The sequence below is a fragment of the Heterodontus francisci genome, chromosome 5 (assembly GCF_036365525.1).
Source record: "Heterodontus francisci isolate sHetFra1 chromosome 5, sHetFra1.hap1, whole genome shotgun sequence".
Lineage (NCBI taxonomy): Eukaryota > Metazoa > Chordata > Chondrichthyes > Heterodontiformes > Heterodontidae > Heterodontus > Heterodontus francisci.
In genome coordinates, this window is record NC_090375.1 from 62,301,555 (window position 1) to 62,311,652 (window position 10,098).

Below are 10,098 nucleotides of genomic sequence, written 5' to 3' on the forward strand. Positions count from 1 at the left end.
TGCTTGCTGCCGTGCTGCAAAGCATTTGACAGCCTCCAGCACTGGAGATGGGAGCGCAAGGCAAGACGTTGTCAGCTGGTTGCCACAAGTGCTGAATGTGAAGATTGGAGCCCAGGAAAAAGCAGAATGGAGAATGCAGGCATCGATCCCGCTACCTCTCGCATGCTAAGCAAGCGCTCTACCATTTGAGCTAATTCCCCAGCTTGGCTAAGACTGCTGAGCCCAGATTCTTTCACAACAGCCCCATAGCAGCTGTCTCCAAGTTGCTCCTTGAGCTGCAGGGAAATGCGGCTTGGGCTTGGGCTTGGCTCGCTGCCTGAACGCAGTCAGTGCTTTGCTTCAATCAGCAGGTCCCTCCAGCAGCAGCAAGTTAGCAGCGGCAGGACCGGCCAGCTCCAATAACCATGAAAGAAGCCCAGAAGAGCCCCAGCTGGCGCAAGGAAAAGCTGGTGAGCGGAAACTAGCAGCCGCCACGAGTGTGAGGGAGCAGTCGAGAGCCCTGTCTGACTGATACAAGACTTCTTTTGCTTTCCGGTGGCGGTGAAGGGGACAAAGGATCGGTCAGCCCAGTTCCCAAAGAACATGGCCTCGCTCTTGCCGTGGTTAACTTTGGCTCCCGAGGCCAGTTCGAACTGGTCGCAGATGCTCATCAGTCTGCGCACGGACAGCGGATCCGAGCAGAAGACGGCGACGTCATCCATGTACAGGGAGGTTTTGACCTGAGTGCCTCCGCTGCCTGGGATTGTCACCCCTCTTATGCTCGCATCCTTCCTAATAGACTCAGCAAAGGGTTCAATACAGCAAACAAACAAGACCGGGGAAAGAGGACAGCCCTGTCTGACTCCAGATTTGATCGGGAAACTTTCAGATTCCCACCCGTTGATTGACACTGCGCTACTGATGTTTGTGTAGAGATCCAACTGCTCTACACAAACATCAGTAGCGCAGTGTCAATCAACGGGTGGGAATCTGAAAGTTTCCCGATCAAATCTGGAGTCAGACAGGGCTGTCCTCTTTCCCCGGTCTTGTTTGTTTGCTGTATTGAACCCTTTGCTGAGTCTATTAGGAAGGATGCGAGCATAAGAGGGGTGACAATCCCAGGCAGCGGAGGCACTCAGGTCAAAACCTCCCTGTACATGGATGACGTCGCCGTCTTCTGCTCGGATCCGCTGTCCGTGCGCAGACTGATGAGCATCTGCGACCAGTTCGAACTGGCCTCGGGAGCCAAAGTTAACCACGGCAAGAGCGAGGCCATGTTCTTTGGGAACTGGGCTGACCGATCCTTTGTCCCCTTCACCGTCAGGTCAGATTACCTGAAGGTGCTGGGGATATGGTTCGGAAGGGCCGGGGCGTGCACCAAAACATGGGAGGAGCGAGTAGCCAAGGTACGACAAAAGTTGGGCATGTGGGGGCAGCGGTCTCTCTCCATTGTGGGTAAGAACCTGGTCATCAGGTGCGAGGCGCTCACGTTGTTGCTCTACGTGGCGCAGGTCTGGCCCATACCCCACTCCTGCGCCGTGGCAGTCACCCGAGCCATTTTCCGCTTCGTCTGGGGATCTAAAATGGACCGGGTCCGGAGGGACACGATGTTCAAATCTCGGGACAAGGGCGGGAAAAATGTACCCAACGTGGCCCTCATCCTGATGACCACCTTCGTGTGCGGCTGCATCAAGCTATGTGTCGATCCCCAGTACGCAAACTCCAAGTGTCACTACGTGCTGAGGTTCTATCTGTCCCCGGTGTTGCGAAGGATGGGCCTGGTCACATTGCCGCGGAACGCACCATGCAGTTGGGCGGCGCCGTACCACCTATCCTTCGTGGAGCAGTTTCTGCGGAAAAACACCTTTGACCACCGGTCCATCAGGCAGTGGTCTGCACGGAATGTCCTCAAGGCCCTACGGGAAAAGGAAACGGTGGATCCTGTCGGATGGTTCCCCGAGCAGACCGTCAAAGTCATTTGGCGGAATGCCTCATCACCAGAACTTTCAAACAAGCACCAAGACGTAGCTTGGCTGGTGGTGAGAAGGGCCCTCCCCGTCAGATCCTTCATGCACACCCGAAGTCTCGCCCCCTCCGCACAGTGCCCCCGCGTTGGCTGTGGTGGGGAAGAGACGGTCGCCCACCTCCTCCTGGAATGTGCCTTTGCAAAGCAGGTGTGGAAAGAGATGCAGTGGTTTTTGTCAAGGTTCATCCCAAGCAGCTCTGTAACACAGGAGTCTGTGCTCTACGGGCTGTTCCCAGGGACGCACACCGAGACAAACATCAACTGCTGCTGGAGGGCTATCAATTCGGTGAAAGACGCCCTTTGGTCTGCCCGAAACTTGCTGGTCTTCCAGCGCAAAGAGTTGTCCACCACCGAATGTTGCAGACTGGCACATTCCAAGGTCCAGGACTACGTGCTGAGGGACGCACTAAAGCTTGGGGCAGCCGCAGCAAAGGCTCAATGGGGAAAGACCACAGTGTAAGGTTCCCCCACCAAGCTGGACTGAGGGGCTGGAACCATGGGAAGCCCCTCGAACTGTATCGTTAATATTCTCAATTGCTGTAAATGTAAAACTGTAATTGACATGACAATTGTGAAACGGAAGGGTTGGGAAGAAACTCATGACATTATTGAAAGAAACTGATCTCTTTTGCAATGTTTGTATTTTTTCGTGCTGTTTGGAAACTGTTTGGCAATGTAATTTTTACAGATTTTTATGAATAAAGTATATTTTGGAAATAAAAAAAAAAAAAAAAAAAAAAAAAAACTGGACGCACCGGAGCTGTGATGTTTTCGAGGAGGAACAGATGGAAGCAGCTGAGGACAACCCAATCCTCTCTGCCTACAAGACCCCCCCGATGTCACCCGAGCGGCACAAACCCTGCAGGAAAAATCAGGAGGGGTTTCTGAGCCCAACCAACGTGAAACTGCTTGCGCATACGATGGGTATGCAGGAACATCCCGAAGGGGAAGGACTGGGACTAGCGAGGACAAATGGTATGGGAAGCAACAACTAATTTTTAGTAAAAAATGGGTGTAAGAATTGCTTCCATTAATGTGCGTAGCATTAAATCGACTACGCGATGTGTTTCAACCTTGGATTACCTTGCCAAGGTCAAAGCTGACCTACTGTTTCTGCAGGAGTGTGGAATACCACACCTCAGCACCTACAGGCAGTGGTCGCGATGGTGGTCCCACGGGCCATCGATCTGGTCGGGGGGTAATGACTGCCGTTCCTCCGGCCTGGGTATTCTGCTGCGGGGAGGTAACTTCACCATCTCCGAAGTTAAGGAGGTGGTGGGCGGCCGCCTCCTCGTAGCAGACGTGAGGTACAACAACGCTCCGCTCCGGTTGATCAACGTGTACGCCCCGGTACAACGCAGCGAGCGGCTGACCGTCTTCCAGCAGCTCCCACTGCTGCTGGCGACGTCCAGGCCGGTCATCCTAGGCGGTGACTTCAACTGCATCATCGATGCGGCTGGACGATCCGGCAGTGACGACAGCAAACTGGACGCTACGTCCAGATTCCTAGTAGAAACAGTTAAGGATGCCAAACTGCACGACGTCTTCAGCAAACCTGCAGACGGAGCGCAGCGCAGATACACATGGTCAAGATCGGACGGGTCTGCCCGTTCCAGGATTGACTTCCTGTTTGTTTCCCGTGCTGTCACGGTCGGATCCACCGACGTCAAGCCGGTGTTCTTCTCCGACCACTGCCTCTTACTGGCCGACTGTCACTTACAGGACGACCAGCGGGTTGGCAGAGGGACGTGGAAGCTCAATGCGACACTGCTGACCCCAGAGAACGTTGAGGAACTCAAAAGGGATTACAATGGTTGGAGGACCGTGAAACCCCTCTTTGAGTCTCCAGTTCACTGGTGGGAAGCGATTAAGGAGAACATCAAGAGGTTCTTCATCCACAAAGGTGTTCAGAAGGCGAGAGAGAGACAGAGGGAACTGTCCCGACTCCAGAAAATTATGCAAAATCTACTCCGGTTGCAGTCAATGGGGGTCGAGGTCAAGGAGGACCTCCAAGAGGTGAAGAGCCAGCAGGCCTCGCTCTTTGCCAAGGAGGCCTCCAAGATCATCTTCCGGTCCAGAGTCCGCTCCATCGAGCAGGATGAGACGTGCTCGCGTTACTTCTTCCAAAAGGTACACAGAGAGAGCTCTGTTATCAGCAGCCTGAAGGAAGAAGATGGCTCGGTAACGTCTTCGCAGTCCGACATACTAAGGATCAGCAAATCCTTTTATGCTGGGCTGTATGACGCGAAGCCCACAGACAGCAGAGCCTCCCAGTCCTTCCTGTCATCTATCACAGAGGTCTTAGATGACAGCAGGAGGGAGGGACTGGACAAGCCGCTAACTCTGGACGAGCTGACAAAGGCCGTCGAGTCTTTCGAGGCGAGTAAAACTCCCGGGAGCGACGGCTTACCGGTCGAGTTGTACTCGGCCCTGTGGGACTGGGTCGGCCCGGACCTGCTGGAAGTATACGAGAGTATGCTCCTGGCCGGTAGCATGTCAGAATCCATGAGAAAAGGCATCATCACCCTCATTTACAAGCAGAAGGGGGAGAGGGTAGAAATCAGAAATTGGCGGCCCATCTCACTGCTTAATGTTGATTACAAGATTCTGTCCAAAGTCATAGCCAGTCGAGTCAAGTCTGCTCTGGAGCTGGTGATTCACCCCGATCAGACCTGTACTGTACCCGGCAGGAAGATCTCTGATAGCCTCGCGCTACTCAGGGATACGATCGCCTACGTACGGGACAGGAGGGTGGACACCTGCCTCATCAGCCTGGACCAGGAGAAGGCTTTTGACAGGATATCGCACACCTACATGATGGACGTGCTTTCCAAAATGGGGTTTGGGGAGGGAATCTGCAATTGGATCCAACTGCTCTACACAAACATCAGTAGCGCAGTGTCAATCAACGGGTGGGAATCTGAAAGTTTCCCGATCAAATCTGGAGTCAGACAGGGCTGTCCTCTTTCCCCGGCCTTGTTTGTTTGCTGTATTGAACCCTTTGCTGAGTCTATTAGGAAGGATGCGAGCATAAGAGGGGTGACAATCCCAGGCAGCGGAGGCACTCAGGTCAAAACCTCCCTGTACATGGATGACGTCGCCGTCTTCTGCTCGGATCCGCTGTCCGTGCGCAGACTGATGAGCATCTGCGACCAGTTCGAACTGGCCTCGGGAGCCAAAGTTAACCACGGCAAGAGCGAGGCCATGTTCTTTGGGAACTGGGCTGACCGATCCTTTGTCCCCTTCACCGTCAGGTCAGATTACCTGAAGGTGCTGGGGATATGGTTCGGAAGGGCCGGGGCGTGCACCAAAACATGGGAGGAGCGAGTAGCCAAGGTACGACAAAAGTTGGGCATGTGGGGGCAGCGGTCTCTCTCCATTGTGGGTAAGAACCTGGTCATCAGGTGCGAGGCGCTCACGTTGTTGCTCTACGTGTCGCAGGTCTGGCCCATACCCCACTCCTGCGCCGTGGCAGTCACCCGAGCCATTTTCCGCTTCGTCTGGGGATCTAAAATGGACCGGGTCCGGAGGGACACGATGTTCAAATCTCTGGACAAGGGCGGGAAAAATGTACCCAACGTGGCCCTCATCCTGATGACCACCTTCGTGTGCGGCTGCATCAAGCTATGTGTCGATCCCCAGTACGCAAACTCCAAGTGTCACTACGTGCTGAGGTTCTATCTGTCCCCGGTGTTGCGAAGGATGGGCCTGGTCACATTGCCGCGGAACGCACCATGCAGTTGGGCGGCGCCGTACCACCTATCCTTCGTGGAGCAGTTTCTGCGGAAAAACACCTTTGACCACCGGTCCATCAGGCAGTGGTCTGCACGGAATGTCCTCAAGGCCCTACGGGAAAAGGAAACGGTGGATCCTGTCGGATGGTTCCCCGAGCAGACCGTCAAAGTCATTTGGCGGAATGCCTCATCACCAGAACTTTCAAACAAGCACCAAGACGTAGCTTGGCTGGTGGTGAGAAGGGCCCTCCCCGTCAGATCCTTCATGCACACCCGAAGTCTCGCCCCCTCCGCACAGTGCCCCCGCGTTGGCTGTGGTGGGGAAGAGACGGTCGCCCACCTCCTCCTGGAATGTGCCTTTGCAAAGCAGGTGTGGAAAGAGATGCAGTGGTTTTTGTCAAGGTTCATCCCAAGCAGCTCTGTAACACAGGAGTCTGTGCTCTACGGGCTGTTCCCAGGGACGCACACCGAGACAAACATCAACTGCTGCTGGAGGGCTATCAATTCGGTGAAAGACGCCCTTTGGTCTGCCCGAAACTTGCTGGTCTTCCAGCGCAAAGAGTTGTCCACCACCGAATGTTGCAGACTGGCACATTCCAAGGTCCAGGACTACGTGCTGAGGGACGCACTAAAGCTTGGGGCAGCCGCAGCAAAGGCTCAATGGGGAAAGACCACAGTGTAAGGTTCCCCCACCAAGCTGGACTGAGGGGCTGGAACCATGGGAAGCCCCTCGAACTGTATCGTTAATATTCTCAATTGCTGTAAATGTAAAACTGTAATTGACATGACAATTGTGAAACGGAAGGGTTGGGAAGAAACTCATGACATTATTGAAAGAAACTGATCTCTTTTGCAATGTTTGTATTTTTTCGTGCTGTTTGGAAACTGTTTGGCAATGTAATTTTTACAGATTTTTATGAATAAAGTATATTTTGGAAATAAAAAAAAAAAAAAACTGGACGCACCCCTCGAACTGTATCGTTAATGTTCTCAATTGCTGTAAATGTAAAACTGTAATTGACATGACAATTGTGAAACGGAAGGGTTGGGAAGAAACTCATGACAGTATTGAAGGAAACTGATTTCCCTTGCAATGTTTGTATTTTTTGGTGCTGTTTGGAAACTGTTTGGCAATGTAATTTTTACAGATATTTATGAATAAAGTATATTTTGGAAATAAAAAAAAACTGGACGCACACCCCAGGTAAGCATCAACTCTTGCTGGAGGACCATCAACTAGCTGAAAGGCGCACTTTGGTCTGCCTGAAACCTGCTGCTCGTTCTTTGTGAGAGCTTCCGGCTCCTGTTTACCCCCCTTACTGATGGTTCTTTAGGATTTTAGAAAGGACAAATTGCACAGGCACAGGGTTGGGCGGAACCATAAACTTCTTTATTAAGACCCCCCTAACACCCTGATACAAAGACCTCGAAACGAATGTAAAGGACGCCACACGACACCTTGCTTGCTTAGACCGATTTAAATCCCTCCACCATTTAACCTCGGCTCGGCTCGGCTCGGCTCCCACCCAAACACACAAGTCACCACCACTTTTAAGACGCACCTTTTCCGAAAACCCACAAGCAAAAGCCCACACTTCTGCCCCAAACTCACTCAATTCAAAACCCCAAACCCTCCCAGGATTTCTTTGTCACACTTAAAATTGCTTTCAACACTCAGCCCCAAATACCCCTCACATTTGGCTGATAACTTACAATCCTCCATGAGGTGAGAATTTGTAGGTCCACGAGCCAGGTTGACTCTTCCTGACCCTCCTTCTTGACTGCAGTGCCAAACTCTTCGATCTTGTCCTTTTCATGATGATCCTTATCGAAATATCATAAACACATCACCTGGAGCCATCCTGCTGGATGGTGAGCGCTTAGCACCTTTTAATCTCTTTCGTCAGTTACCTGCCTGGTCCAGACAGATCCACTTATGTTGATGTTATTTCCATGACCGAGAACAATAAACTCCACCAGGGTGAGGTATTCCAGGCTCCAGAGCTGATATACGTGAAAAGGTTTCTCTCCTGCCTCGACAGGAGTGAATGCTGTGGCCTGGGGCCGGTTAGTTGTAAGAATGGCCTCCCTAATTACTTAATTGTGTTACATGACGGCAGTTATGCTGTGTCACTGTTATGATAATGTCCCAAATTCCAGTCCTTTGACACTATCAGTTCTGTTGTGATGTTGGAATGTTTGAAATTGATCCATCGGAATGCAGCCTGCGTCTGTGTGCTTTGTGTAAGGTTTTGGCTCTCATTCACAGTACTATTGTCCGTGAGGGTTGGGGTTCCTTCCCCATACTCCATAAAGTCCAGTTTTAAAGTCCAGTCGGGGGGCGGGAGGTGGGGGTGGGGAGGAGGAATTCCGATCCCAATTCTTCCAGTGCAAAGAGTCGTCCACGACTTGAGTTTCGCTCGCTGGCACGTTCCGAGGTCCAGGACTACGTGCTGTGGGATGCAGTAAAGCTTGGGGCAGCCGCTCCAAAGGCTCCATGGAGAAAGACCACTGTGTAAGGGGGTCCTCCCGCCATAGTTTACCGAGTGGCCGGCACCCGTGTAAGACCCCCTCGGGCTGTATGCGCCAACACTATTTTTGCTGCGTTTTGCAAATGTACATTGCATAGAAAAGGGTTGCAAATTTTTATGGAATATTATATATTCTGGGGGAGCAAAGACGAACCCCTGCTGGCCAGCAGATGAAACTGCGGAAGTGAAACAGTCGCGTGCAGGCAGTTTGCAGACAGGAAACGAGGGATCCCGTGCCTTGGCGGCAACACGTTGAGCAGCCATCGACTTGTCAAGTTAAGAGCGCTACCTTCAGCTAATTGCTGCTTACTACACGCTTACTCTAAAAAAGCACATACTCCTTCAAGTGTGAATTTAAGCAGCGGCCAAAGGATGATTTTGCTCTGCTTTCCTCTACAGTCCTGCGCCGCAGCAGCTGAGCTACGGAAGGGAAGTGACAAAAGTGCTGGCTGATGGTTTGCCGCTCAGGCCTTGGCCTAGCCATTGCTGCCGCTGTGCTGTGGGACTGTGAACGGCCAGCTGCTCTCCACAGCCTGGGCCAATGCTGTAATGGATAAGCCGAGGTTAAATGGTGGAGGGATTTAAATCGGTCTAAGCAAGCAAGGTGTCGTGTGGCGTCCTTTACATTCGTTTCGAGGTCTTTGTATCAGGGTGTTAGGGGGGTCTTAATCAAGAAGTTTACGGTTCCGCCCAACCCTGTGCCTGTGCAATTTGTCCTTTCTAAAATCCTAAAGAGCCATCAGTAAGGGGGGTAAACAGGAGCAGGAAGCTCTCACAAAGAACGAGCAGCAGGTTTCAGGCAGACCAAAGTGCGCCTTTCAGCTAGTTGATGGTCCTCCAGCAAGAGTTGATGCTTACCTGGGGTGTGCGTCCAGTTTTTTTTTTATTTCCAAAATATACTTTATTCATAAATATCTGTAAAAATTACATTGCCAAACAGTTTCCAAACAGCACCAAAAAATACAAACATTGCAAGGGAGATCAGTTACCTTCAATACTGTCATGAGTTTCTTCCCAACCCTTCCGTTTCACAATTGTCATGTCAATTACAGTTTTACATTTACAGCAATTGAGAATATTAACGATACAGTTCGAGGGGTGCGTCCAGTTTGAGCAGCATGGCAGGCAAAACCTCAGCACTCACTGGAAATCAAAAGAAGTCTTGTGTCAGTCAGACAGGGCTCTCGACTGCTCCCCCACACTCGTGGCGACTGCTAGTTTCCGCTCACCAGCTTTTCCTTGCGCCAGCTGGGGCTCTTCTGGGCTTCTTTCATGGTTATTGGAGCTGGCCGGTCCTGCCGCTGCTAACTTGCTGCTGCTGGAGGGACCTGCTGATTGAAGCAAAGCACTGACTGCGTTCAGGCAGCGAGCCAAGCCCAAGCCCAAGCCGCATTTCCCTGCAGCTCAAGGAGCAACTTGGAGACAGCTGCTATGGGGCTGTTGTGAAAGAATCTGGGCTCAGCAGTCTTAGCCAAGCTGGGGAATTAGCTCAAATGGTAGAGCGCTCGCTTAGCATGTGAGAGGTAGTGGGATCGATGCCTGCACTCTCCATTCTGCTTTTTCCTGGGCTCCAATCTTCACATTCAGCACTTGTGGCAACCAGCTGACAACGTCTTGCCTTGCGCTCCCATCTCCAGTGCTGGAGGCTGTCAAATGCTTTGCAGCAGGGCAGCAAGCAAAGCGGCTGGATTTTGGCGCGCAACGAGAGCGGAAAGGTCAAGTGAGTGATGGCAAAAGAAAGCACAGTGGGCACACTGCCTTCTCTGAGGATCGAACTCAGGACCTTCAGATTATGAGACTGACGCGCTGCCTACTGCGCGAAGAAGGC

At 52.0% G+C, this 10,098-nt stretch overlaps 1 non-coding gene across 1 annotated transcript; it reads right to left on the reverse strand.

The window, feature by feature from the left end:
- Positions 1–10,025: 10,025 nt before the first annotated feature.
- trnam-cau (transfer RNA methionine (anticodon CAU)) lies at positions 10,026–10,098 on the reverse strand. The gene has a single exon. It is a non-coding gene; the product is annotated as a tRNA-Met (tRNA).